The sequence below is a fragment of the Poecilia reticulata genome, linkage group LG20 (genome assembly GCF_000633615.1).
Source record: "Poecilia reticulata strain Guanapo linkage group LG20, Guppy_female_1.0+MT, whole genome shotgun sequence".
Classification (NCBI taxonomy): Eukaryota; Metazoa; Chordata; class Actinopteri; order Cyprinodontiformes; family Poeciliidae; genus Poecilia; species Poecilia reticulata.
Genome location: NC_024350.1, coordinates 17,745,146 through 17,772,026, shown reverse-complemented (window position 1 = coordinate 17,772,026; position 26,881 = coordinate 17,745,146). Strand labels below are relative to the sequence as shown.

The 26,881-nt window shown below is 37.5% G+C and overlaps 4 long non-coding RNA genes across 4 annotated transcripts in view; all 4 read left to right on the top strand.

The window, feature by feature from the left end:
• The window catches only part of LOC103456696 (uncharacterized), a 22,343-nt gene extending 7,677 nt beyond the window's left edge, over positions 1-14,666 (top strand). The window contains exon 4 of the long non-coding RNA XR_532296.2: positions 14,405-14,666. This is a non-coding gene — a long non-coding RNA (uncharacterized LOC103456696). The remainder of the gene's footprint in view (positions 1-14,404) is intronic.
• On the top strand, positions 2,144-2,928 carry LOC108165679 (uncharacterized). Its single transcript, XR_001776008.1, has 2 exons — positions 2,144-2,274; positions 2,358-2,928. It is a non-coding gene; the product is annotated as an uncharacterized LOC108165679 (long non-coding RNA).
• A 1,157-nt stretch (positions 14,667-15,823) lies between the features above and the next one.
• Positions 15,824-16,302, top strand: LOC103456695 (uncharacterized). Its single transcript, XR_532295.2, has 2 exons — positions 15,824-16,096; positions 16,221-16,302. It is a non-coding gene; the product is annotated as an uncharacterized LOC103456695 (long non-coding RNA).
• Positions 16,303-22,241: 5,939 nt separating this feature from the next.
• Positions 22,242-26,881, top strand: part of LOC103456694 (uncharacterized) — an 81,180-nt gene continuing 76,540 nt past the window's right edge. The window contains exon 1 of the long non-coding RNA XR_001776006.1: positions 22,242-22,371. This is a non-coding gene — a long non-coding RNA (uncharacterized LOC103456694). The remainder of the gene's footprint in view (positions 22,372-26,881) is intronic.

Sequence of the window (26,881 nt, the reverse complement as noted above, 5' to 3'; positions counted from 1 at the left end):
TCAGAGTCAAGACCTGTCTCAGAGTCAGGACCTGCCTCTGAGTCAGGACCTGCCTCGAGTCTGGACAGATGTCTGAGTCAGTACCTGTCTCAGAGTCAGGACCTGCCTCGAGTCTGGACAGATGTCTGAGTCAGGACCTGTCTCAGAGTCTGGACAGATGTCTTTGTCAGGACCTGTCTCATAGTCAGGACCTGTCTCAGAGTCAAGACCTGCCTCAAAGTCAGGACCTGTCTCAGAGTTAAGTCCTGACTCTGAGACAGGACCTATCTCAGAGTCAGGACCTGCCTCGAGTCTGGACAGATCTCAGAGTAAGGACCGGTCTCCGAGTCTGGACAGATCTCCAAGTAAGGACCTGTCTCCGACTCACGACAGACCTCTGAGTACTCATGCCTGATGGTGTTATCAGGATTTTTTCTCACCACCTTGTCAGAAGTGTCAAAACTGGATGCGTTTCCTCAGCAGAACTTTGCAACCTACCGGAGCGGATGATTATGGCCTTAAGAGTGCTTACAAGTTTTCAATCTGAGAATACAGGAAACCTTTAGTCATCCGCTGTTACAGTCAGAGCAAGGTGGGTAGAGTATACCGAAGAGTCAGAATGGGGGGCCGACGGAACGGTGGCGGACTGGGGGGCTAGAAGAGGTTCGAAGAAGAAGAAGGACAGAAGGTGGGGGGCTGACGTGTCGTTAGAGAGGTGGGGGTTGGGGGAAGCGAAGAAGGAGGGAACGAAGGAGAGACATTGTTTTCTCAAAATTTGAGATTTTTTTATTCAAAATTTTTCACTTTTTGAACTCAGAAAGTAAAAAAAAAAATTCGAGTAGTTTGGTGGAATTTTTCTCCTTTTTCATATCAAAAAGGGCCTTAATAAGTGAATAATCTACAATGAGGTCATTTCCAGAAGAAACGCCAGGAAAAAAGACCTCATGGAGGGGAGGACGTTTGAAACTAAAGCTGTTGGTTTGAGTCTGCTCTTTCTACTTCCTGCTTGGAGAAACACATTAAGCAGGACTGGAAACGCAGGATCATCAATTAATGATTTCCCGGGCTGCGGTTTTCCTGCCCTGAGCTTGGTTCTGTAATCAGTGAGTGAATAACTTTGTATAGGACGGCTGCTAATGAGGGCCAATAAAGATGTTGGCCACGGGCTTCAGAGGATGAACTTGGATCCTATTTAACAGTTTGCCCTTTGGGATGAGATGACCCACTAGAGACCGCCGGGCCGTTGAGATGTTTACCTTGAGATTCCTCACTAAATATTAGATCTTAATTATCTTTGCAGCCATTTGGGATACGCTGGTATATCCGGGAGCGAGTTTTCTCCTTCCACTGCAAAAACACAAAGTATTACCAAGTATCTTTGGTCTAGTTTCTAGTACAAAAATCTTTGTACGCTCGAAGTAAGACAAAACAAATTTTTCAAAATGATATAGGAGCTTGTTGTAAGCCTATAATTCCTAAAATCAGTTGCCTTTTTGGTTTGCCACTTAAGCTATTCGCAATAAAGTTTAACAATTAAATAAAAATACCATCAATTTATCTTGTCTTATTTCAAGTGTACTGAAAACTAGACAAAAGTACTTGGTAAGATTTTATGTTTTTCCAGTGTACAGCTAAAGTAAACTCAAATAAAACGCAGGCTTTCCAGAGATAGAGTACTTGCACTGCAAAAACACAAAATCTTACCAAGTGTTTTTGTCGAGTTTCTAGTGCAAATATCTTTGGATTAAAGCAAAAGTAACTTACAAGTAACTTTTCAGCAACATAGATGCGGTTTTTTAAGTAATCTAATTGTTAATATTTATTTAAAAAGTTATAGTTCCATTTCACTTATAATATGGGAAAAATCTTGTTATAAATTAAATGATCTGCAAGTAGAAATTGTACTTTTTCATCAGTACTAAGCAGTTATTATCTACCTCGAGATTTGTTACTAAATATTAGATCTTAATTGTTTTTGTAGCCATTTGGGATCCACTGGGAATTTTACCAAATATTTTTGGTCAAGTTTTCAGTGCAAATATCTTAGTGCACTTTACAAAAGTAACTTTTCAGCTAGATGTAGGGGCAGAGCGGGACTGGGTTTCCCAGTGGTTGCTAGGAAACGGCTTGGCTGGGGTTGCTAGGTAACGGGGCCGTCGCTTAACAGTTGGGCGGTTTTAAAACGGGTCACTGGGAGCAGAAACTTCAAATGATCTGCCATTGGGACTATTTTTCATCAATATTAATGAATTACTGACTTAAAACAGGCTACTATGTCTAGCTGAAAAGCTAACTGTAAGTTAGTTTTGTTTTATTTCAAGCGTACTAATATATTTGTGATAGAAACTAGACGAAAACTACCGTTTGTCTTTTTGCAGTGTGGTGCGATTTCTTTCTTTTCCAACAGTTTGTAAAAGTTTGGGATGACTCAAAAGTGTCCAGAGGTGTTACATGAGCGCACAGCTACGTCGTTAAACCCCATTACTCCTGACCTGAGGAGGGAAGTTGGGATTATCTCAATGCTATTGTCTTACATTTGGAGAAGAGCCGAGGGTTTAATCAAATCGCGGAGCAATCAATGCAGCGGCTCCAGCGGACACTTCCCGCTGCCCTTGGAACCCAAGGAGTATTCAGAGACGACACCAGCGGCTAAAAGAGTCGCTTCGGATACATCATCACCGAGAATGAGATTAACCTCCCTTCCCCCGCCCACCGGGATATCTAATGTCACCGAGCTTATCTTCTAAGCGCTCAATCAACCTCCAAGAGTCTGGAGAAAAAAAAAACACACCACCACCTCGCGGCCATTTTGTTTCTCTTTCAACTCCCACGACATCGTGGCGACTCGTGTTTGTTCGCTTTTCAACTTTTCATGGAGACGATCCAGAGAGCCAACCTGCTGTGCTGGTGGGAGAGTTTCTGTGGAATAAAAGTGGGGATAAAGATGCATTTTATGGCTGAAATATTGGGACACAAACCCCCTGCGGCCATAGCTGGACTCTGTCCCAGATACCCTTATTTATTATTGAAACGTTTCCCTATTTTCCTCCTTAGTCCATTTGTTCATCTCAACAACATTTAAGGAGATACATCAAATCTTCTTAAAGCGTGAAAAACATTTTCTTCCACACAACAATAACAAACTTCCATGTATTTATTTTAATAGCATGTACTATAGAGCTACACAGGGATTCAGACTTGAAGTAAAATGACGCTTTTTAAATATTTTACCCCCCAAAATTTGTGTTTAACTCTCTTTTCTCCTCTAACACTAAATGTAAAGCAAACCAACCAACTGCCGTCAGAATAATTACTAAAAAGTCAATAAATACAAATTTATTGTTCACAAATGAAAAGAATATGAGGTGCCGTTTGTAAAATTACAGTGAAAAATTAACACCCTGTCATAAAAAAAATCATATTTTCACCATTCTCTTAACAGTTTCAAACTAAATGTTCAACCAGAAATCCAAATATTTAGCATATATTTAGCTAGCAAACTGAATATCTAGCATGTAATCTAAATATTTAGCTCCATATTTAGTTGGCAAGCTAGATATTTATCTAAATATTTAATCGGCTAACTTAGTTAGCAAGCTAAATGCTTCACATATATTTAGCTCCATATTTAGTTATTAAACTAAATATTTTTGCAAGTTAGCTAGATGTTTATTTATGTACAGTATTTAGTTAACAAACTAAATAATTAGCTCCATGCTTAGTTAGCAAGCTAAATATTTAGCTCAATATTTAGTTGTCAAGCTAAAATTAGCTCCAGCTTGCTTTTATTCACAAATAAGCTCAATATGTAGCTCCACATTTAGTTAGCAAGATAAATATTATAGTCATTCAATATAACCACAATTACAGCGTTTAACAGCAACGGTATTTAAACAACTTTATGATTTTTACCTTGTTTTTATGTCTTTTTTGAATACTTTATAGGTGTGTTGAAGATTAATTTCTTTCAAAAAAATTAAATGTTCTATTCTAGTTTGGAGCTAAATATTTTGTTAGCAAACTAAATTGTTAGTTTACAAATGTTTACCTTATATTTAAACATTTAGCTTAGAACTCGGATAAAAATTCACTTGCCAACAACCAGAAATGGATTATCAAAATAAAAACTGCATTTTCACTGTTTTCATGTTTTACAACAACAGTGTCTTCAGACAGTAGTTTAACCAGAGTAGCTGGAATACAGACTGCTACTGGAGATACTTACTTTCACAACTCTTTAAAGAAACTTATAAAATGCATTATGTTAATTTTTTTGTATTTTTTAATTTGAATTGAACTGCATTATAATCTCAGAATGGTTGTAAAAACTAATAGCATTGTTCTGCCACTCATTTTCTCTCCGTGTGTGTGTGTGTGTGTGTGTGTGTATGCATGTGTGTCTTAAATTGAGCCCCTGAGCAGAAAGTGGACTCTGACTTCTTTTACTGGAAACCAAATTGGATGAAAACCTTAGCTGAATGCAGAAAATACATTTACATTAATGTGACCTCCTTTTTCATTTCGGCCAAGTCTGGTTTTACAGAGAAAATTACAGCCAGCCCATCATCTGAGGTAAATGATATATGTGAATGCATATTTTAAATATATTAATCCAAAAGCAATTTTCAGGTTGGCTCCCTGTCAGGTCGGCAGTCATCTTTTCTTTTTTTTTTCGCCCCTTCCAGCTCAGGCATTGTTTCGCTAATCTAAAAAGATGAGTATTAAGGTTATTTTGTCAGTGCAGCTTTCCATGTCAGAATATCCTGGAGCTGTAATGCAGAAAAGTTTATTCTATTTCCTCTAATTACCCAAAGAAATGTTCATATTTCAATGGGCAGGCGGCCTAAACAGCTTTGTTTACAAATATGCAGACAGAACAGAAGAAATTTGGAAAAGGCAGTTTTCTTCTTTACAGATTTATTATTTTTTGTCACATTTAAAGGGGACCTCTTATTAAAAAATGTGCACATATTTGTACTTCCATCTGCTTGAAACAAAACAGTCCAGGAATGTATAAAGTTTAAGTCCTTAAATTTGTTGAGAAATTAATAAAATATGGTTAATTTTGGTTATAACCATAGAGTTTAACCATAAATAAATCAAGTGATGCCCAGTGACGAATTAGATTTTAGTTTTATTTGTATTGTTTTCTGCATCTTAAGTAACTTTTTCTTGTGTTGGTTCATTAATTTTTCAGAAGAGTCCATGAATATTTGCAGTCTGGCTGCAGAAAAGGCTGTGATATTTGTCAAATGTACATTTCAAAAAGAAGCTGAATGGAAACTCTCACTTACACACAATTGCCTTATTAATTCATTATGTGCTAACTGCTTACTTTGATAAATAATAGAAAGACTTCCAGCTTTGTAGATGTCAGTCATCCTTGTTTTTTGTGCTAAATTGTGTTTGAAATGTAAATTCTGACAAATTCACCTTCAGTAATGTTTGAAAGCATAAACTATTGCGCATGTTTGATTATCTTACTTTTTAATCTCTGCGAATGAGCAGCTTCTCCTTTTGTTTCATGAGACTCCTATGGGAATTTTGACTTTCTGACCGAACACAGATCTCTGCTTTGAAGTTAATGAGAGGAATCTTGAAATCGGCTTTGTTTAATTGATAGTCAGTGTTAAAAACACATCCTAACAATCCGTGGCTCAGTTCGACTAAAAGCAGCTCTTCCCTCTGAAATCTGGTACACAGGTATTCTGTTTTCACTACTTTGTGTGTGAAACAATATGTTTTCACTGCAAAACAAGATATAAAGTTAGATTTAATTTGACCTATTGTGCTTCCTGGAAAAGCTTAAAAAGTTTAGGATAGGTCTATGTAATAAAAAAAATATATTCTTTACATTTTTGCACAAAATTATTCTTAGATAATGAAATTTTAATACATTTTTTATGTCTTTGAAAAGCAGAAGTGGAGCCTCCTGTGCAACCAGCAAAGGTGCAGAAAGTGGTTTCTGGACAGGAAGTCAAGAACAAAACACTTGTGTTTTCCAGCAGCCATTATACAGCAAATACATTGGTAAAACCAGCTGATAAAACATACTAGAGCTTTGCCTGGGTTGCTAGGTAACGGCACGGAATTCCACTGGCGTTGCTAGGTAACGGTGATTGTGTGCTGATTCGTGTCGTTACATTCCAAAGGTTTTTAAAACGGCTCTTTTTCGCAACACCAAAAAGCATGAACTCTTATTACCAAAAATCATCGGTGTGGATTTTTTTAAGCGCTTGGGTTGTTTTTAAACGCAGTAGAGACTCAAATGGAAGTAAGAAATGTGAATTTTGCATCATAGGTTTCCTTTAAGAAGCTCCAATTTTTTCCTGACACTTCGCCTTCATCGCGTCATCACAACAATGCCTCTCATTTTGCTGTTTACAAACGTACTTAGGACCTTTGGAGTGAAAAGTAGTTTGTATAAGGAGCTCAGCAGACTCACAGTTCCACTAAGTGTTTGCTAACGGCTGCTGCCGCTAGTCTAGAGGAGCTGACTAGCACCCTGTGAGGTGGATGCTCAGTTGAAGACTTCAAAGTTCATATTCAGCATAAAATTTGTGCCAAAATTGAGAATGCAGCAGCTGGTTTGTATAGAAACATGTAAAAATGGGTCAGTTTCATTGACTCCATCTTTAAATGAAGCGTTTGTTGCAGCAGAAGTTGAAATTTGGACGTGGCGAGTTGGGGGATGGGAACCACTTTTTTCCCCCTGGAAAGTCTCTTTCTCTGCACTGCTGCTCTGCCTTCCCACACAGCAGCACAGATAACCTCCTTTTAAGGTGTGGAAAATCACCTACAGAAGGAGAAGAAGCCGACTGAGAAAAGCCTGACACAAAGGGATGAATTACAACACTATCCTGTGATGCAGTGATTGATTGATGGCTCTCAGCTTTGTGCTAAAGTGACCAAAGGTGCATTTTTTGTTCCAAACAGACCAACATTGCCTCTGCTTGTGACGATAAAATTCAGATTTTATTGCTCCTTCTGAGAAGATTACACCTCATATGCTTCTGTTTTAAACAAATATTCAGCGATTTCAGACGTTATGTGGAAGAACCATACGGCCATTTTGTTTTATTTGAGCTGATTAAATGAAGTCTGTTATCTCTTTTTCTGTATCTGCTGGTTTTGAGCAGAAGCAGCAAAGATTAACAGTGTGGCTTCATGGACAGTTAACCTAAAAAAATATATATATATTGGTGCTTCAGAAAACGTTAAACAATGTGAATCCTGCTGCTCATCTGTTAAAACTTACCAGAAAGGATCAGAATGGTGCATTTTAAAAGCTTGACCGTTTTAAAAAGTACGATAGAAGCTCTAGAGGATGAGGGAGGGTGTTCAAAGTGGGGTCCCTGGGCCATTTGTGGCCCATGGACTGTTTTTTTTTTTGCAGCCATAATTGAAAAATAAATGAAATTGAAATTTACTTACAAAACATCCAAAACTAGGTGATAATCTGGGTTCCTTCTCTCGTCATGGTAACTAGGACCACATCTACTCGTTGGTGCACCAACTTGAAGATTTGGGTGCAATTAAAAGCTTTGCTGGTTGGATTAATCGTGATTAATGATTAATCGTGTTTTAGGCCTCTAATAATATCTTCATTTTCGTTTTTGTCCAGCTGGAGAAAGTTATGACGCCTCCATGCGTGGATTTGTCATCTGTTCAGTGTTCAAAGTCTCCTGGTGACATCGTAACGTAGAGCTGTGTGTCATCTGCATAGTTACAGCTGGTCTCGTTGCTTGTTGTAGCCTGAACATATAGATACTAAATAGGAGAGGCCCAAGGACCGAACCTTGTGGTTCCACACATGTAACATTTGACCTTGTGTCTCTAGAGTTCAATGGCTTTGGGTGTTTTGTAGGTTCTTTAATGTGTTTATATCAGGGCATGAAGTTTTACTTTTTGGGATTCAATGAACCAGCTACAGTGGGCTGCAAACGTATTCATACCCATTGAACTTTTCCACATTTAGTCACATTACAACCACAAAAATAAAATAAAAATACACCATTGGACTTTTATGTGAAAGACCAACACAAGGCGGTTCCACAAAGTATTAATTCAGAGGGTCTGAATACTTTTTCACACCGCACTTTTCAAATTTATAATATGTAAAACACGTTTAGAATCATCTTCACGTTGTATAGCACTTTGTGTTGGTGTATGAATACTTCTGCAAGCCATCGTATTACGCTAAAGATTCAAAATCTAAAGAGTTTTTGTAAGAATTTGACAGCCTGTCATTCATTGTCTAAGACATCATTTTAATATTTTAACCATTTTTTTCCAATCTTAGACATTTTTTGCTTTTGTTTTTTACGTAATTTCTAAGTGTTTTTCATCAGAGCGACGTAAAGAGTTAATCATCTGTGCGTGAAGCGGTGATTTGGCTTGTTGTGGATTCACTGTAATCCTTCCAGTAGCTGTTAGCGCTCTGATTCTCGGTTTATTCTCTCTTGTTTTGTGCAGAGGGGTCATCAGAGACGGAGCCGTCTCTCTCCTCACATCAGATCTCTGTCATAACACGTCTCTGGCATTCGACACTGCAGCAGAACTCACAGATGAAACACTCCTTTGATCAGAGAGCCCTTTGAGTGCGCTCTTTAAACCTCCACTGCCACATTCAGGAGGCATTAGCAGCAATGCCACAACACCGCCATTGTGCCTGGGCCTCTTGCACAACAAAACTCACAGAGACGATGCAGGAAAAAAGAAGAAGAAAAAAGAAAAAAAAAACCCGAGCGGGCCCATCAAACCGCATCAGCGGCGCGTCGAGATTAAATCGTTTTATATTACATTGGACGTGCGAGTAATGCTGCCGTGTCAAACGTCAGGCCTGCAGTTCGTAATGCTTCTTCAGCTCGATCCTGCCATTTGCGTTTTTAAAGACAGTTCCTCTAATGAACTTGCAGTTGCTTTTAATCACAGTTACCGTCTTGGTAAGTAGAAAATGTTGATGTGACAGCCCAGCTTTCTGCAGGAGAAACGTTGGTTAAAAACGCCTGCAGAAGCAAATATAAACTCTATTTTAACACCAAAAAATGCTGTTTTCGCCTATTTGATACCACATACAAATTATGGGAAAATGGGTTTGATACACTGGATAACCAGCTATATGGAGTTCATTTCCTGCCAAAACTTTTGACACAAGTAAAACTGGTTTATCTGCTTATTTTAAATGGTTATATGCAGGAGATTTTAAAGTGTAATGCGTATCACATATGATACTCCTCTGCAAACTCTACCTACCATTAGAGATTTGCTTTATTGTGGAAGCTGGGAGATAATTGTTTTTTGGAAAAAAAGTCAAGCCCAAATAAGTAACTTCATGTTCAAAAACAAGCCCTAAAATAACGTAACTTATTAATTTCAACCCACTTTAGAGAAAAAATATAAGTCCCAAAGTTGTTTATGATAAATGGACTTAGAAACACTACCTCTTGTCACTTTAAATCTCAATAAGCTGCTACTGGCCATTCCCACCAACTCAACGTTTACACTCGTATCTGAACATGGCTGCAAATAGATGCGCAATTATACAACTGTACGTCTTTGAAAAGCAGAAGCGGAGCCTTCTGCACAACCAACAAGAAAGCAGCAAATGGTTTCTGGATGGTAAATCAACAACAAAACACTTGTCCTTTTCAGCAGCCATTGTACAGCGCCCCCAGCAGTAAAACCAGCTGAACAGATATACTGGAATTCCGTTATGGTTGCTAGGTAACGGGGCTTGGCTCCCCTGGGGTTGCTAGGTAAGCCCAGTCCACCCCAATGCACCAGGTGTGTTTTATTGAGATTAAGAATCTCTTTTTCAAGAGAGACATGGCCAAAACTAGCAGCAATTACAAATCAAAGCAAAGGTAATGTCGTGTCGTTACCGTTGCTAGGTAACGGTCAACTCATTCTCCAGACACCAAAGACAGTGACTTATTTCTAAAAAAAAAAAAAATGAATTTCAGGAAACAGAAAAGTTTATATATAAAAACAAACATTGAAAATGTGAATTTTGCATAATGGGTCTCCTTTTGGATCAGAAAATATCTTATATTTGGAGGCCGTCTGAGCCATAAAATAATACCTTTTATTACAGAATACATTTCGGGACGTAACTGCAGACTTTGTTCTGTAACGCACAAAAGCTCCAGTTGTCTCAATCTGGACTCTGATCCAGACGACGAGTTCACTGAACTGCAGTGACACCCAGAGTCACCAGATCTCAGTCCAACAGAGAACCTTTCACATGTGGAGCAGCCAGATGAGGCTTTTATGTCAATATGGACCAAAATATCCATGGCACCAAGAATTTAGTCGGTTCTGAGGTCCAACAAGGAACCGTTCAAGTGGACTGAGTTTCACACAGAGCCTGTAAAAAGTATTTCCCCTTTGGATGTGGCACCATTCAATGCTTTTATAAGCAGAATTTGGCCTTTTTGAGACAACAAATTGCAAAGAAAATGATGAATATCTAATATTTTTTATTTTAGTATACTTGAAATAAGACAAAACTAACTTACAAGTAACTTTTCAGCAATACTTAGGAAGTTTAAGTCAATGATTCCTTAATATTGATGAAGAAAGTACTAGTTTCACTGGCAGATTATTTAACATATAATAAGGCATTTTCCCCGTCTTATAAGGCAAATAATCTTCCAGTGGAACTGGTCTTTTAAATTTAGTTTTGTCTTATTTAAAGTGTACTAAGATAAACTAAATATTTGGTAATATCTTGTGTTTTGCAGTGTAGCTGATTCCCACTAACCTGACAGAACTGGAACATTTTTAAAGCAAAACACTGAATATATGCGTCTTTGTTTACTAATGTACATAAAACTGTTTATTTTTTTTACAACTTTGCTGCTTTTATTGTTTCTGTTTCAGTCATAAGATGAGCTTCAGGGTATTTGCTGCCTTCACTTGTTAGAATAAATATTATAAAAGTTTATATTGAATGTATTTGTTGAGAACCATATGTCCTTTTAATTTCTTCCTTTTTCTTCAAGCACAATTACAGATAAAGGAATAAATGCAAAGCGTTCAGGTCTTTAGATTCAGTCAATGCATCCTTCAAGTGCAACCTTCTAAATAAAGAATAACATTTTTATATTTATTGTTAACTTCGTCGATGAAAAGGAAGAGCTTGACTTTTTTCTGCTGCATTTAACGGTTCAGATTTTCTTTTTTTATAATATGTGAAGCACAGAAGAAGAAATAAAAGTGGCTTTCAAAAATGTAATTTTGTTACCTGGAAAAAGTCCAGAGGAAAAATTCCAAGGGGAGAATTTACTCCTTTTTTCTCAGTGGCACCAAATGGAGTGGCATCAGATTATAATGGTTATATTTTCTTTTTTTGTCTTTGGAAATAGACCACATGCCATTTCTCCAGCTAGCGTTAGCCTAGCACATCAGTTTTGGTTGTATTTACCCAGAATTCCCTGACCCAAATCAAACTCTGTTCTGCCTTCAAACCTCGGTCTTGGTTCAATAGAAGAAAACTCTGGTGCATGTGTATGTGAATGCCAAGCAGACCAGAAACCGCTCCAAAAGCAGGAAGTGGACTATAGCACAGTGCATTCTGGGTAAATACAACCAAACCGGCTGCAAAATGTTAATACTAGCAGGAGAAGCGGATCGTGGATTGTTTACATTTCCCGAATAAGGCTCAGTGTCTTCAGAGGTTTTTGCTGCAGCGCCCCCACAGGCGAGGAGGAGAACAGGTTTTTTAATGATTACAGATTGTTTGAGTCAGTACAGGGTGAAAGAAAACCACAGCAGCTGAAAATGTAACAGATGGTGCAACTTTGGTCCCCAATTGAACCGAGTCTACCAGACTATCAGGTGTGAAAGGTCAGAGTTCATGACTGAATGGCCTTCATGGGAGAGTTTCAAGTTTTCAACAGATCACCTTATATCACTATAATAGTGGTTAGTTAAAACATAATGTTGCTTTCCATAAATAAATGTTTCCTCTTTTACATTCAGCCGCCACATATTGTTTTAACTGGTCAACATGAAAGACTTTAATGAAAAAGTTTGAACCCCGACTCGTTATTAGAGAGATCACAACGGCCTGCTGGAGCCACGCAAATCTGTCGGCACTCATGGCAAACATCACCTGCACAGCAAAGATTATTAAAAGTCTAATTATGCATATCAAACACCACAGACGGGACAATTAGAGCGCAGGGCTTCAGGCTGCCTGGCACAGATGGTTTGCCCATTTAAAGAAACTACAGACAAGTGCAGCTCCGTCATGTTGGATTTTATTCTAGTTGCAGGTTCCCACAGAGAGAAACAGATCAGCTTTAATAGAAAAAAGACTTTTTTTGTTCCTTTGGTGGGAAAGAAAGTTTTAGTAGGGCATGCAGGCACACAGATGGCTTCAATCATGTCTTTGGATTTTCAGAAATGTTACACTTTGGCTGTAGGCATGTCTGCACAATAAAACACTTAGGAGAGGAAAAAAGTGGCATGATGCACTTTAGAACGATAAAAGGAAAAGATTAGAAAGTCAAATAGATAAATGACAATGAACAGCTTTGATTAGTTTAGTAATCGATTATTCTGATGGTTAATTGGATAAAAAATTTGCTGCATTCGCAGGTTTTTCATTTATCCACTTAAGTTTATTCTATACAATATCAATAATACATAAAAAGACAAATGAACAAACAATTCTATCCCTTTTTGAACAGGAAAATAAAAATTTAATGACCTAAAGTGCAACAACTCAGCAGGGTTTTCTAAATACACAAATTTATTCTTTCAAATCAACAAATTTAAAGATAAATTTGTGTTTAAGTAACCTGAGAGTGCAGCAGATCCAGATCTGTGCAGTAATACGATTACTGTGAGGTGACATGACTGAATCAGTTGACATTTAGGTAATATTAAACTGGGGTTTAGTCACTCCTGCTGTAAACTTTAAATGTCAAACAGAGCAAGAGATACATGTTCAGCAGCGGCTCGCATCGCTTCAGCTGTAGTTAGTATTTTCATTGGCAGAAATTAAAGTAAAGCAAAGATTATTGCAAGCAGATGTTGCAGCGATACGGAGTAATTCAGCTAACGCTGCTAACACGACTGGATGGTTAGCAGAAGAGAAACCGTGATACGGAAAGACACTTTAAAATACACACAGAAACATCAATATGCTGTAGACTTCCTGACTTGTTTTAAAAGCTTTGTGTCAAACTCGAGGCCCGTGGGCCAAATCTGGCCCGCCATAGCTTTTTATGTGGCCCTCTGAACACTAAGTGGGCTTAAATATTATGTTTTCAATCAAATCAATGCAGTTTTTATCTCTTTACTGCCAAATTATATCAATCGGTCCCTCCAGTTTCTTGAGAATTATGGAAATTCACACAAATTCAACAAATCCCTGCACTTTTTTGTGCTGATACATAATTGAAAGTTTATTGCAGATTTTTCTCAAAAATTGTCAAAAACTTTCTTACTTGTACTAAACAGCTGCCTCAGCTTTAATTTATTATAGTTTGTGTTCTATAGAGCAGTGACAAAAGTCGCATTTATTCTCATAGAGTTAATGTTGAAAATATTTCCAAATTAGCACCAGACACACTTTGCTTTTTATTTTTAAAAAATCACAAAAAGTATCACAAAATCCTGGAGGGACTGAAAATGTTCAATAATATTATTTAATGTAAAGAATTAATTGATATTTTAACAGTTTGTGATCAGGTTTTATCAATACATTCTGGCGCAACCGGCCCTTTAAGAGCATTTATGATCTTAATTTGGCCAAAATGAGTTTAACACCTGCTGCTGTACGGTAGAACAACACGGCCATCCTGGTGCTACAACTAACCCAAGTAGGAGAAAATATTCTCCTATAACCTAAAATTAATTAGCAGGTGAAAAAATGTTTAAGTTTAACTTTTTTTACTTATTCCATTACATATTTAGTCTTTTCAAAGCATTTATAAACATTTTTTTATAGTAATAGTAAATATTTTTATTTAGCATTTAATTTAAGTGTATTTGTATATTTTCTCTCCTAAACATTTTTTCTTCACTTATTTTTTTGTCACATTTTTATCTTTTTATTCTTATTGTTGTTGTGAATTACATGGATTTTTTTTTCTTCAATCCAAAACAGGAAACAATCTTCCGCCTCCGTCGCCTTTTCACTCCAGAAAGAATTTAAAATGTTTTTAGTTTGCAAAAACATCAAAAATGTTTTAATTTGAAAAAAGAGAAAAGTAGTTCAGATCTTTTTTTATTATTATTATTTTAATTCACTTTGAATTCCAGGGCTGCTTCATCAAAGTCCAACTTTCTTTGGTATAGATCTGTGGCAGGTAGACAGGACAAGCAGGACAGACGGATCAATGGGAGAACAGAGCCAGAGTCCACAGTGAGCAGCTTGTTTTGACACTTTGTCTCCTGTTCTGGGCTGCAGGCTGTCAGGAAACGACGTGGACCCGAACTCTGGTTCCTGCTGTCATTTCCTCCGGGCCACAGCTTCGCTTCACCTTCATCTGTTTGCTCTTCCAGCTGCTGGTGCATCCAGTTTAAAGCTAATCTGGTTTCATTCGATGCATGCGTACTTCCAGCTTGGAAAGTAAAGTTGAGCCTCAGTGGCGCCACCAATGGGAGGTAATGGACATTTAAAATGACCAAAACCTTTAACCGTAATTATTTCCTCCTCTTTCCATCCGTGGATCAGTACAACTGACTGCGACACGTGTAAACAGTTTTTATTGATCATTTTGTGACTGTACAAACAAGAACAAAACATTTTCTTGGGGAAAGCTCTGCTTCCATTGCAAATGTGCACAAAACTTTGTAGATGTTCCACTAATATTTAAAAAACAGATTTTTTTAAAATAAATCCAACTAAAATCACACAATAAGTTATTAAAACCATCCTCCTCCTACCACTTCCTGTCGTATTCTTCTTTGTCGTTTCCGCCAGTAGTAACATCCATTTGTTGATCACATGACTTGAAAAAGTTTGCCATGTTTCCATTAAGTGAATTTATTTAGTAATTACAATTAGTGCATGAATCCAAGATTTCCCCTTTGGAGACTCTGAGATTTAGTTTGGAATAGAGAGAAAAAGTCATTTTGCTCGGGATTGTTTCGCCCACAGGACCAAATACAAGATGTCAGTGACTTTATTCAGACAGACACTTTTTCTAAAACTACATTGAATAATCAATAATCACCAACAGACTTTCCCAGCTTGTGTAAGTCTGTAAATCTCCTTCCCAGATATTCAATGAGCTCCTTGAACTTTAACAATGTTCCAGGTCTCGGTCCATCCAATGAGTGCTATCAAAACAAATCCTGTTTATGCTGACAAGGAGAAAGCACCAACTGCAATCAACCGAGAAATGATGGCCTAGTCAAACTTTCAGATCCCTTAGAGATCTGGTTTTATATATGTCAGTGTAAATATCTTAGTCCACTTGAAATAAGACAAAAAGTGACTTTTCAGCAAGATACAGTATGAGAGATTAAGTCAATAATTCCTTAATATTGGTGAAAAAAATACTATTTCCACTGGCAGGTTTATGTGGTGTATTTGGGCCATTGTAGTAAAAAAAGAAAGAAAAAGTAAATTTCTGTCAAAAACGGAGAAATTTTGACGTCAATCTCAGAAATTTTCTAGAAAAAAACTTGGAAATTTCATATCTCAAAAAACTTAAAATTTACAAGAAAAATCTTTCACTTATATCTTGGGAAAATGTCTTTTAATAAGCAAAATATTTAAACAACATTAAGTAATTGTTCATTTAAAACAAACTCCAATGTTTTGCTGAAAAGTTACTTGTAAGTCAGTTTTGTCTTATTTCACATCCACCAAGATATTAATGCCAAAAACTAAATAAAATTTACTCGATTTTGTGTTTTTGCAGTGTATTTTTAACCTACTCAATAGTCGGCTCATCAAAAACCTCAAACTACAAAACAGTCTGTGTCTCTGATTGAGCTTCATCTTCTCATCGTGTGGAGCAATAAGTGAAAAGACGTGCATTTAAAAACCAACATGAAGAAGTTGTGCAAACACCGACAGGCATCGTGACTCCAGAGCTGCACAGAGAGGACAGGCAGCAGAGACTCTGTGATCTGCTCAGGATGGGGTTAGGTGAGATCAATCTGCCTGCACAACACTGCCCCCTGGTGGCGGATCAACAAAGCCAAGCTGCCTCTGATGTCCTTTCGTTTTTAGAAAATTAACAATTCTCCTTTTCTTCTTCAAACATCGACAGATTTTTCTAGTAGAAGCTGCAAGTCTTCAGTCATTCTGATCCAACATGATGTCTGCATTAAAATAATCTTGTTCTCACCGTGGATTTCAACTCTCGTCTCCGTTTTGTTATGTAGAGGTTTAAAAACTGCATGTGTAATGCATGATTTGGGCCTATAAATACACGAGACCGTATCAATGAATGACACAAAGCGCGACACGCTCTGCAGTGTGTGAGTTTAACTGCTGACTGAGACTTCCTGCTGATGCTTTTCTTGCTGGAGCTCACCTGAGGCTGCGAGCGACGGTTCATTGAAAAATTGTCAAAGAAAAGAAGAGCAGGTCACGTTTATTGGCACCGCATGAAAAACCTCTTTGCAGTAGTTTAATTTCACACTGAAAAACGTGGAAAAGTCCGACCTATGATTGAGTACTTTTATTCAGAAAGGGGAAAAAATCCTGTGTTCAAAAAATGGGGGTCCAAAAATGAGTATAAAATTGAAAGAAAAGCCCAAAAATTTACATTTTATTGAAAAAAAATTTAAATTGTGATATTTAAAGTCAAAATTAAAGATGAAAAAAATCACTATAAAAGTAAACAAGCATCATTCTCAACAGGGCAGTTCAAAGTGCTATACATTATAAAAATACACGAATAAAAAGTCACCAGTTGTGAAACCAGAAACAAACATTACATTTTGTCAAATGACATCATCAAAATCATCAATAAACATCAAATATATTGGACAATTTTCCATTTATCATGGTTTAAAAGCAGCTCTAAACAGCTGGGATTTTAATCTTGATTTAAAGGAACTCCGTGTTTCGGCCGTTTTGCAGTTTTCTGGAAGCTTGTCCCGGATTTATGATGCATAAAAGCTCCTTCCCCGAAACTCCCAGGCCTTTTCCAGTTGGTGAACTTTTCACTTTCATGGCTGAAAGTCCAACTCTGACTAAACTCTAATCCTAATCACAAACTGCCTTAAATTGTCAGATGACAGGTTGTTTACTGCTCCGAGTCCGGCTGTAACTTGGACAGGATGTCCTCTGCCCATTTAAACTGGACGTTGAGTCATTCACAAACAGAAAGTGTTTCAGGCTGCAGGGCCTCGGAGTGCTGGTGGGAATCTGCAGCCGCTGGAAGAAATAGGCCACTGTGTCACATCGTCTCAAACTGTTTTCTGGAATATGACGAGCTCCCGTGAACAGGTCTGAATGTGGCAGAGATAATGGGGGACCTACTGTACAAAAAACACATTTTGCATATTTTTGTACTTTCATTCGGGTCTTAAATTCTTCTAAAAGCAGCTCAAGTGATTAAAAAACCCACCTAGACAAAATGTTTTTGGTTTCAACAAGAAGTACGGCGTTACCTCGCAACCCAAGCTAGTTTTCCCGCTGTATGCGCTGTACAATGGCTGCTGGAAAAGACAAGCATTTTGTTGTTGACTTATTTACCATCAGCAAACCACTTCATGCATTTTTGTTGGTTGTGAAGGAGGCTCCACTTTTGCTTTTCAAACATATTCACTTGTATAATTGAGCTTCGGTCTGCAGCCATTTTCATTTGTAAACGTTGAGTTTTGGGTGGCGCGGCCAGCAGCAGATTAGTTGGATTTAAAGTGACAAGACGCCCTAAAAGAGCTCATCCTGACTAAAATCTACCTTTTTAAGAATGATTGTTGTGCAAAAGATATTCTCAAACCTCTCCTAGCCTGTTTAAGGAAGCATAGCTGGATGCCCAACCCAGAACTAGCAAGAATCTATCAATGTTTGAGGTAAGAGGTTGGTTTAACCAGACCTTACACTGGAAAAGACATTTAAAGAAAGTTTTATCTACGGTGTTTGTGTGCTCTACTCTGTTATAAATTTCTCTTTTTGGCAATTGGAGGCGTTAATAAAATGTCTGCCTCTCCCACCACTTCCTGTTACCATTCTGTCTCTCCCATTTCAGCCTTCCTGTCTCCATTACACGATAACAAGGCTTGGTCTGCCGCGACTCCTCCTGGGAGTTCGACACTGCCATCATATTCAAATGGACAAAGGTGCGTTGATGAGAAGCAGAAGAAGAAGAAGAAGAAGAGAGCTGCCTTTGTCTCCAGGGGAAACTGGGATGCCAACAGTTAGGCGCCCTGCAGACAGAGGAATTAGATCAGTTAGAAACCCAACCCAGCCCCCTGCACGCCGATTGTTCCCTCCTCCTCCTCGCTTCGTGCCCTTATCGCCGGAGAGAGGCTCTGAGACGGGCTGACACCACCTCCGAACGTTTTAAAAGGTAATTGAGCCTCGAAGCCCACGCCGCTAATTTGTGTGAGACTGCCCGGTATAGCCGGCAGAGTGACAAAAACAGAGGGAGGACTGTTGGGGAGAGTGACTTCCTCAGACACAATATGTTAATTGGCTCTCTACAAGTGACAGCCGTAGTATTAAAAAACGAGAAAAGGGGGGAAAAAAAAAAAACACAAAGCAGAGGGTGTTCGAAGGATCTCGCCGGAAAGGGCACGGTCAGGAAATATGAAAAGGGTTTGTCTCTGCAAGACAGAAAATAGCGCCGATTTCAAAGATCAGCACAAGCTGCTTCACAAAGACATGAAAAAAAAAATCAGGGATTTAACAGTGGAATGAAAGGCAAAGGGGTAAGAGATAGTGTTTGTGGTTTTGGAGGAAAACTTTAACCTGAAAGATGGCCGCCAGACTCAAGAAAGGACCTTTAAGAGAAAGGGATCCAGCTCAGGCCTGCTGTAAAGCCAAGAACTTTATTCCTTCAAATGCCAGCGCTGCTGGGACCGAGCTGTTTGTCTAGAGCCTGAGTTATGAGGAAGACGCCCCATGAATCAACCCCGGTACCTTTGTGGCCTTCGGCCCAGTAATATCCATATCTCCTCACTTTCCTGTGATCAATAATGAGACAACGCTCTTGGAATATTTGTTGAGGTCACGCCGAAGAGACGCTGAACAGATAACTACATGTAGATTTATTTATCATTCAAAAACGGCAAAGAAACATCTGATTAAAAGGTTTAAATGATAGTAAATAGATGGTAAATTTTGTCTGTTGATTTTTCTGTGTGTGGAACCATTTCGGATCTTATTTAAATATATTTTGGGTCATTAAAGGGGAAATATAATGTGAAATTGAATTTTTTTAGCTTTACATCATGTTATAACTGTGTTGCTTTGACTCTCATGCATGTTTTAGAAAACCTTTAATCTCCATGGCAACCATTCAGCTATGCAAAACACCTGGGTGGACTTAGCTCCGCCTTCGAGGACAAAGCTCCGCCTCACAGCTGCATTTCCAACCTCACAGAGCAGTGCTCCCCCACTCAGCTCCTTCAGACTAGCCAGCAGCAATTAGCAAACTCCTGTTGAGCTCATATTAGAAGCTACTTTAAAATGCTGGTACAAACGTTGTGAAAGGTTGTGATGACTTCCTGAAGGCGGAGCTTCAGAAACGGCAGGAGTTTTTTAAAGAGACAGAGGCCCAAGTTCACAGCGTCAAATGACATCAATTTTCTTTTCAATCATATTTGATGTATATATAGTATTTTTATAATAAATTAAGTCAATTTAATCGTTTCAGCCCTACATAAGTTAGAACGCTCTTCTCTTGATATTCATTCGTAGTTTTTCCTTCCTGGACTTTGTGTTGATAAAAATCTCAATCTTGACCTCATCTGACCAAAACATTCAAGTGTCAGTAGAGATTAGCAAACGCCACACGTTTCATACAGAAAATATTTTCCAGATAACGAACCCGTACATGGATAGTATCTAAATAGACTTGCACCGTGTTGCAACATTTGTTACATTTTCAGCTTCTGTGGTTTGCTTTCACACTGCAGAGTCAAATGAAAAACTTGTTCCCCTCCTGGCCTGTGGGGGCGCTGCACCAAGAACCACTGTTGTAGTAAATTATACAAACACAATGAGCGCAACTTCCTCCTTCACAAAATGTAAACAAAGATGGAGTAGCGTCTGGTTTTAGCGGCTGGAGGATTCCTCCTTTATTTTTAGGGAAAAACAGAAGTAATTTCTCCAGCTAGCTCTAGCCTGGCGCTTTTGTTTTGGTTGTATTTACCCAGAATGCTCTGTGGTGTAGTCCACTTCCTGCTTTTGGAGCAGTTTCCGCTTCACTTGGTGTTCACATATCCATTCGAACCGCACCAGAGTTCCCTTCAGCCGAACAGAAACCAACATTTGAAGGCGGACCAGAGTTTGATTTGGCTGTCTTCCTTTCACAACTTTGCTACATTTAACCAAATTTAATAAATCAGATAAAAGTTGATTTTAATGCAGCAAAATAAAAGTCTGTGATAGACATAGTTCTACTTATTATAAAACCTTGGATATAATAGATGAATATTTTGTGACGGAAGTAGCTTGAATTATGTTGAAAAATAAGAAGCTCAAGAAACGAATTTGCATCCATAGCATGACGTTGCCACCACCATGCTTCACTGTGAGTAAATACAATGAGATACTTTCACCCTATTTCAGGTCTTTCTTATAATCATAGCTTTTGTTTTGCTCAAATAAATTACGTCGCTACAGTTAATGGCAGCAGAACCATTTAAGAAAATGCATATTTATGCTCCTTTGTGTCGTTTGTCATCAGTTTCTGTCACGCAGCGAGACAAAAGACACAACACGCGTCCGGGGCTGAGCTTCCTGCGTCTCTGCCTCGCTGCCATCGATGATTCACGCCCCACCGGGGGGAAAACAGAGGGTTACTAACTAGGTCCTCCAAAGGCACCAGATGTCAGTGATTAATCTTGATGAAGTTGGGACTTCGCGTCTCCCAAGCTGTCTCCAAACCTGCTGCTTAATGACCCCTTGCCTCTGTTTTATCAGCCCATTTTTTTTTAGCCTTTATATCATCCGGATGGTTTCGTATGCAGATGTGTGGCGGCTGGAGAGGAGGCAATTGGAAAGCAACTCATTGTCTGCAGCATCACACACACACACACGCTCTGCAGAAAAGTTTGCCACTGGAAGAGAGATCTTAGGAACAAAAGAAAAGCTTTTTTTTTTCTTTCAGGGATGCATTTATATTTAGTTTTTTTTTTTGTGCCCCTCGCAGGAGGTGCAGATTTTCATTTTGGTGAAAGCTTTGTGTGGCGAAAGAAAGAGAGAATAGCAGTCATTTGTTATAAAAAAAACAGAAAAAACCCCACCAACAGTAAATACAAGTCATCATTCATTCCTGAAAGCCTGACTGATATAATAGAAGACAATGTAATTTAGAAATATGAAAAAAACATCAGCCTAATCATGAAATACTAACTCGGGAGTTGGGATGATTGATGTTTAGGTGAGTGGCGGAGTTCACTCAGAACAAAGGGGATAATACAGTGTTGGAAGAACCCAAGATAAAACTGTTTCAAGTATTTTTTGGTCTCAGACGTAAAATAAATGTAATATCAACCAGTAAAGCAATTGTGTTCCTGTAAGAACGTCATTTAGAACCGTAGACAAACTAAATAAACATAAAAAAGTGTAGTTGTTGTAGAAAATGTTGATAATTTCAGTAACGTTAATGTGTTAATGGATGTGATTAATCTAAAAGGTTTATTGAGTCAATGAAGACATAAAGTAGAATCTATGTTGCTTTACACTGCAAAAAAAATGGTTTATTAAATTTTTATGCATTATATACTTTACACAATGCATTTATACAACTTTACTTGTCATCCTGGGAAAACAAGAATCAACATTTAAGTAGAAAAATCAGCCACACCAATACTTTAATTAGACAAATGGGAGGATTAACATTTTCTGAATTACTAAAATTTGAGCAAAATGCAGAGCAAAAAATAATATTTTCCAATAATATCCAGGAATTGTTTTAAAAAACGTTAAGAAAAAAGTTTAGCTTAAAACCACCAAGTATAAGTTAAACTTCTGTGGAATAAAACATAACACACTTTGAAAGGGAATGAAAACAAAGTGTGATCAAAATCTATGAAACGATTTGAATATTTTAAATCTGAAACCTTCATGATTGTTAAATCATCCCGTTCCAGTAAGGAGCTTCGCAGTTTAGTTCAAGTGACCGGAAGTGACTTCACGGCGAACCGGAAGTGGTTTTATATCGGCCGTCAACTCCTTAGAAAGTCAAATTACTTTTAAAGATAATTCTTCTTTACGATCTTTGGAAACGGACCAACGCGGTGAGTTGAATGTTTAAACTTTTGAGAGATATTTTTTTTGTTCTGCATGTGGATTTTGGCAAATTAGCTTTAAGCTAATGGAAATGCTAATGGTTATAGTAGCTAATTAGCTCAATGCTAACTCTTGTTGATTGCACAGTGGCGCTTAATGCTGTAGAGTTTTCATGGAGTAAACTATATGCTTTATGATTTGTGGTTTAAATCAAGCATAACTGGTGATGACATGCTAATATGGTTTACTTTAATAAATGTTTAAATCTGTTTTAAATATTGTGTTTATTTGAATATTATACAAAAGTAAACAAAGTTTAGTTTTTACTTTATTTACAATAACAAGAACAGCTAACTTATGTTCTTTGTCACAATGATGGAGATTTACTTGGTTTCATAAAACCTTTTATGCCATTTTGTTTGGATTTATTTGTTGATTCTCAGTATTCTGTTAATATTTGTTGTGTTAAAGAGTAAAAATGGTTTAATGGTAATGACGTTGTAAGAGTAGGCACTAAGCTGGATAACTTGATCTAAGTAACATTTATGAGTTTTATTTGACATTATTTGCGTCTACTTGAATGCAAACAGATTGTAACATTTTAGATCGATTGAACTTTGGGACTCGGACAACAACAACTCTGATCACTACACTGCTGGACAAGATACAGAAAAAGACACAATACAATACAATAGAAAACAGCAGGTTTATTTGACAAGTAGTTTTGCTGAAAGTGCACTTTTTTCATCTGCAGTCAAAGGTCAGGAAACATCTGGCTCTAGAGAAGTCAAATACCATGAAACCTTTCACTAAAATGGAAAAATAACGTTACCTGTGCTAGAATTATAAATGTTTTTGGTGTTACATTTTTTCAAAGTCTGATCTTAAAATATTTAATAAAAAGAACATTTTCACCTCCATCTTTTGCACATTCTGGTTTGATTCCTTGCTCCCAAAACGTGACAGATCGAGTTCTGCAAAGATTACTGCAACAGGGCTATCAGAGAGCCCATTTTCTGCCGGGTTTCATGCACTGATGGATAAGTTGTTATGTGATCTCTGAATTACTCACTCAGAAGATCATGTAACAACCTCCTTGAGAATGTGAGATATTTTCCTGGCTGCAGTGGAGGGTGAAAAACATCTTGTAGTTACACAGCCAACTAACCTGTAATGCTGTTAAGACAACAGAGCTGCAGAACAAATCCATGCATATGTAAACCTAACACCACTCCTGGCTGAATAAACTGACATTTATAATTCATGACAACAATGTGGTGAGAATCATGTTTCAGATTTTAAGGGTTTTTTTTCATGTGTTCACTCATGACAACACCTTTTCTCTGTTGTTGTACTGTGTGTTGCTTATATTTGAGTTTATTTTCTAGCTTTACCATGTTTGCCCCAGTCTTTGTCTCCATAACAATCCCATGATTACGTTTAAAAAAAAGAAAAAGAAAGCAAAAGTCACAGCCTGGATCTTAATAGCATCCTTCAAAAATCAATTTCAATTTCTCATTTTCGTCAGCATGACGGCCGAACATGAATCGATCATGTTGAACTGACATTTTTCCCTAAAATACCAGCCGATACCAAACGAGAACGACACAGAACCTTCTTAAATGAATTGTATCTTGATACTACTGGCAGTAAGGGAAGAAAATGATAAAATTGGAGGTTTTCTCTTCTTTGTTCCCCAGCCTTCCCAAATTAACTCAGACTTAAAGGTGACTTTGAACAGGTTAGAATAGGTCTATGAACTGTACAAAACAGTTGCTCAATTTTATTCTTAGATAATGAGATTATAGTCCAATCAGTACAGTCACACTTGAAAATGGCTGCAAAAAGATGCAAAATTATACAACCGTACATCTTTGAAAAGCAGAAGTAGAGCCTCCTGCACAACCAACAAGAATTTAGCAAGTGGTTTCTGGAGGGTAAGTCAACAACGAAACACTCGCCTTTTCCAGCAACCATTGGAAAACCCGACATACTGGAACTTTACTTGGGTTGCTAGGTAACGGGCGGAACTGTGCTTGGGTTGCTAGGTAACGGGCGGAACTGTGCTTGGGTTGCTAGGTAACGGGCGGAACTGTGCTTGGGTTGCTAGGTAACGGGCGGAACTGCACTGGGGTTGCTAGGTAACGGGCAGAACTACGCTGGGGTTTCTAGGTAACGGGCGGAACTGTGCTGGGGTTGCTAGGTAAATGTGCAGTGCGCGCTGAATGTGACTCAGCAATTGTGATCTTTTTGAAACGGCTCATTTTTAACCCACCAAAAAACATCAATTTATTTCCAAGAAAAAACAACTGGCTGTTTTTAGAAGCAGTTGGGAAGTACTCAAATGTGCAAAATGTGAATTTTGCATAATAGTTCTCCTTTAAAATACGTAAACTTTCATGTTGGACTAAAAATAAGAGATTTTCCCCCTGAAATAAGTCTTGCAAGCAAGATGTGGTTGCCTTGCGGATCTTGTTACAGCCCTGCTGACTATTCTGTACCTGTATCAGTAAATTAGCTTCTAAATGCTAATTTGCTTGAGAATTGGCTAATTGTTCCAAAGCAGAGAGAAATTGGATGCATTTTCTGTAACCTTACAACAGAAGCAACACCGTCTCTTTTCACATAGCGGTGTAGAAACCTTGTTAATGAATACAACCACCAACCTGCTGACTGCATTTCATGTGTTTTCTCTGTGATAAAAATCAAGCCTGGGATAATCACAGCATGAAATTCAACATGTTTAAACACTGACATTGCGTGGTCTTGATGAGGTGGTGAATACCAGTCCCTGTTGTCAAAGCTTTGCTCTCTGTGGGATTAATTTAAAACTAAAAAGGGAAGCAAACTTATTTTTAGACAAGAGAATTTTTCATGTTCAGATGAAGCGATATAACCTAAAAAAAAACACTTCTTAGTTTGCTGAAGCTTTGCTAAAAAACCTTTCTTGTATAGTTTAAATTCTTTTTATTAATATCTTTAAAAACATGGTTAAAAAAATGAAGAGAACAGATACAAACCAGCGTCATTTAGATCAAAATATAAGACATGGTTACTGCAGATGTGGCCTGCATACAATACAGAACCTCTTACAAAAATAGTTTAAAATGCTACAGGGTAGAAAAAAGAAAACCAAAGATGCTGCAGAAATTAGAAGAAATAAATTAGACAAACAAGATTTGGACAGAGCATCAAAGATTGTAACTGCTTTAGCGAGAAGGTTTGATTCCAGACATTTGGGGTTATAAATGGCCTGGGATTATTCATTGTTTTGTTCATGGCTGAACTTTTACATCAGGCAACTTGTTGGGCACCTAAGGGTCCTTAGGAATATATGCGTTGTGCTGTTGGCGGTAATTATCCGATAAGTGTCTGCGTTTGTGACAAAGGTGAGTTATAACTGCGTTAATGATCGCTAATTATCACTTCGATATGTAAATGAGAGGCCGTATTTTGGCGCTAATGTTAGCTAACGCTTTGTTGTAACTTGTTTATTTAATGTTTCTAATTTGAGCTCTAACGTGACCAAGTATTTGATGCTAATGGGCTAGCCTCCCGACTGTTGTCTTTAAGCTGAGCCTTTAGCATTAGCTTATAAATAATGTAGCGCTATATTATTGGTTTATTTCTGCTACTAGTATGTAACATGAGAGCTACAAATGAGCTAACTCGTTTTAACAAATGGCAAAACTGTGTTTTATTAGCCTTTTTACTGTGAAAGGCTAATAAAACAGCCTTTCACAGTAAAAAGGCTGTTTTTTACTGCGGACTAATGGGGATTAGTCCGCTTTAATCAAAATCTAGTTAAATGAAAGTATAGTTCGTTTGGGGAGGTGTGAATCAATCAAACTCTGATAAGAACAAATAAAAACAAAAACAAAAGAAAACCTGCACTTTTTTGCGACAGTGAAAACTGAATTGAAAATTCTCCAAGACCGCTGTTATGGGTAAAACTAATTTGAAATCTTCAAAAATTACATATAATGTATATATTTTTTTAAGGTTTCTATTTATTTTTTAATATCAAATATTGAAAAAATATTTTCAATATTTATTTCCATGAAAACAAAATTACAAGGACATATCAGGGCCTGACTAAGAGAATTTTGTTTTTTGAAATTTAGAGTAACGCTGAAAAATTACCAAGATAAAGTAGAACTTTTATGACAAGTCCTGTAAGAAACAGCTTTAGTCTTACTACAGCATTAAAATGAGGATTGTTGAGCATCTTGTGAAGTTATACTTTGGTATCTTTTAAAAATAAATAATTACTTAACCTTTTAATAGCATCAGATTATTAACAGTAGGAGGACTTTGTGCTATTTTGAAGACTATCAAAGCTTTTTTCTCTTAAAAATAACTTTTTCTCATAATATTGCATGTTTTTTCTGCTAATATTATGATTATATTCTTATAATGTTAAGACTTTATTCTCATGATTAAAACATAATTCTCTTAATCCAGTTCTAGTATTCAGTTGTACAAAATCAATGATCTGAAAAGCTGCTTTCATATATA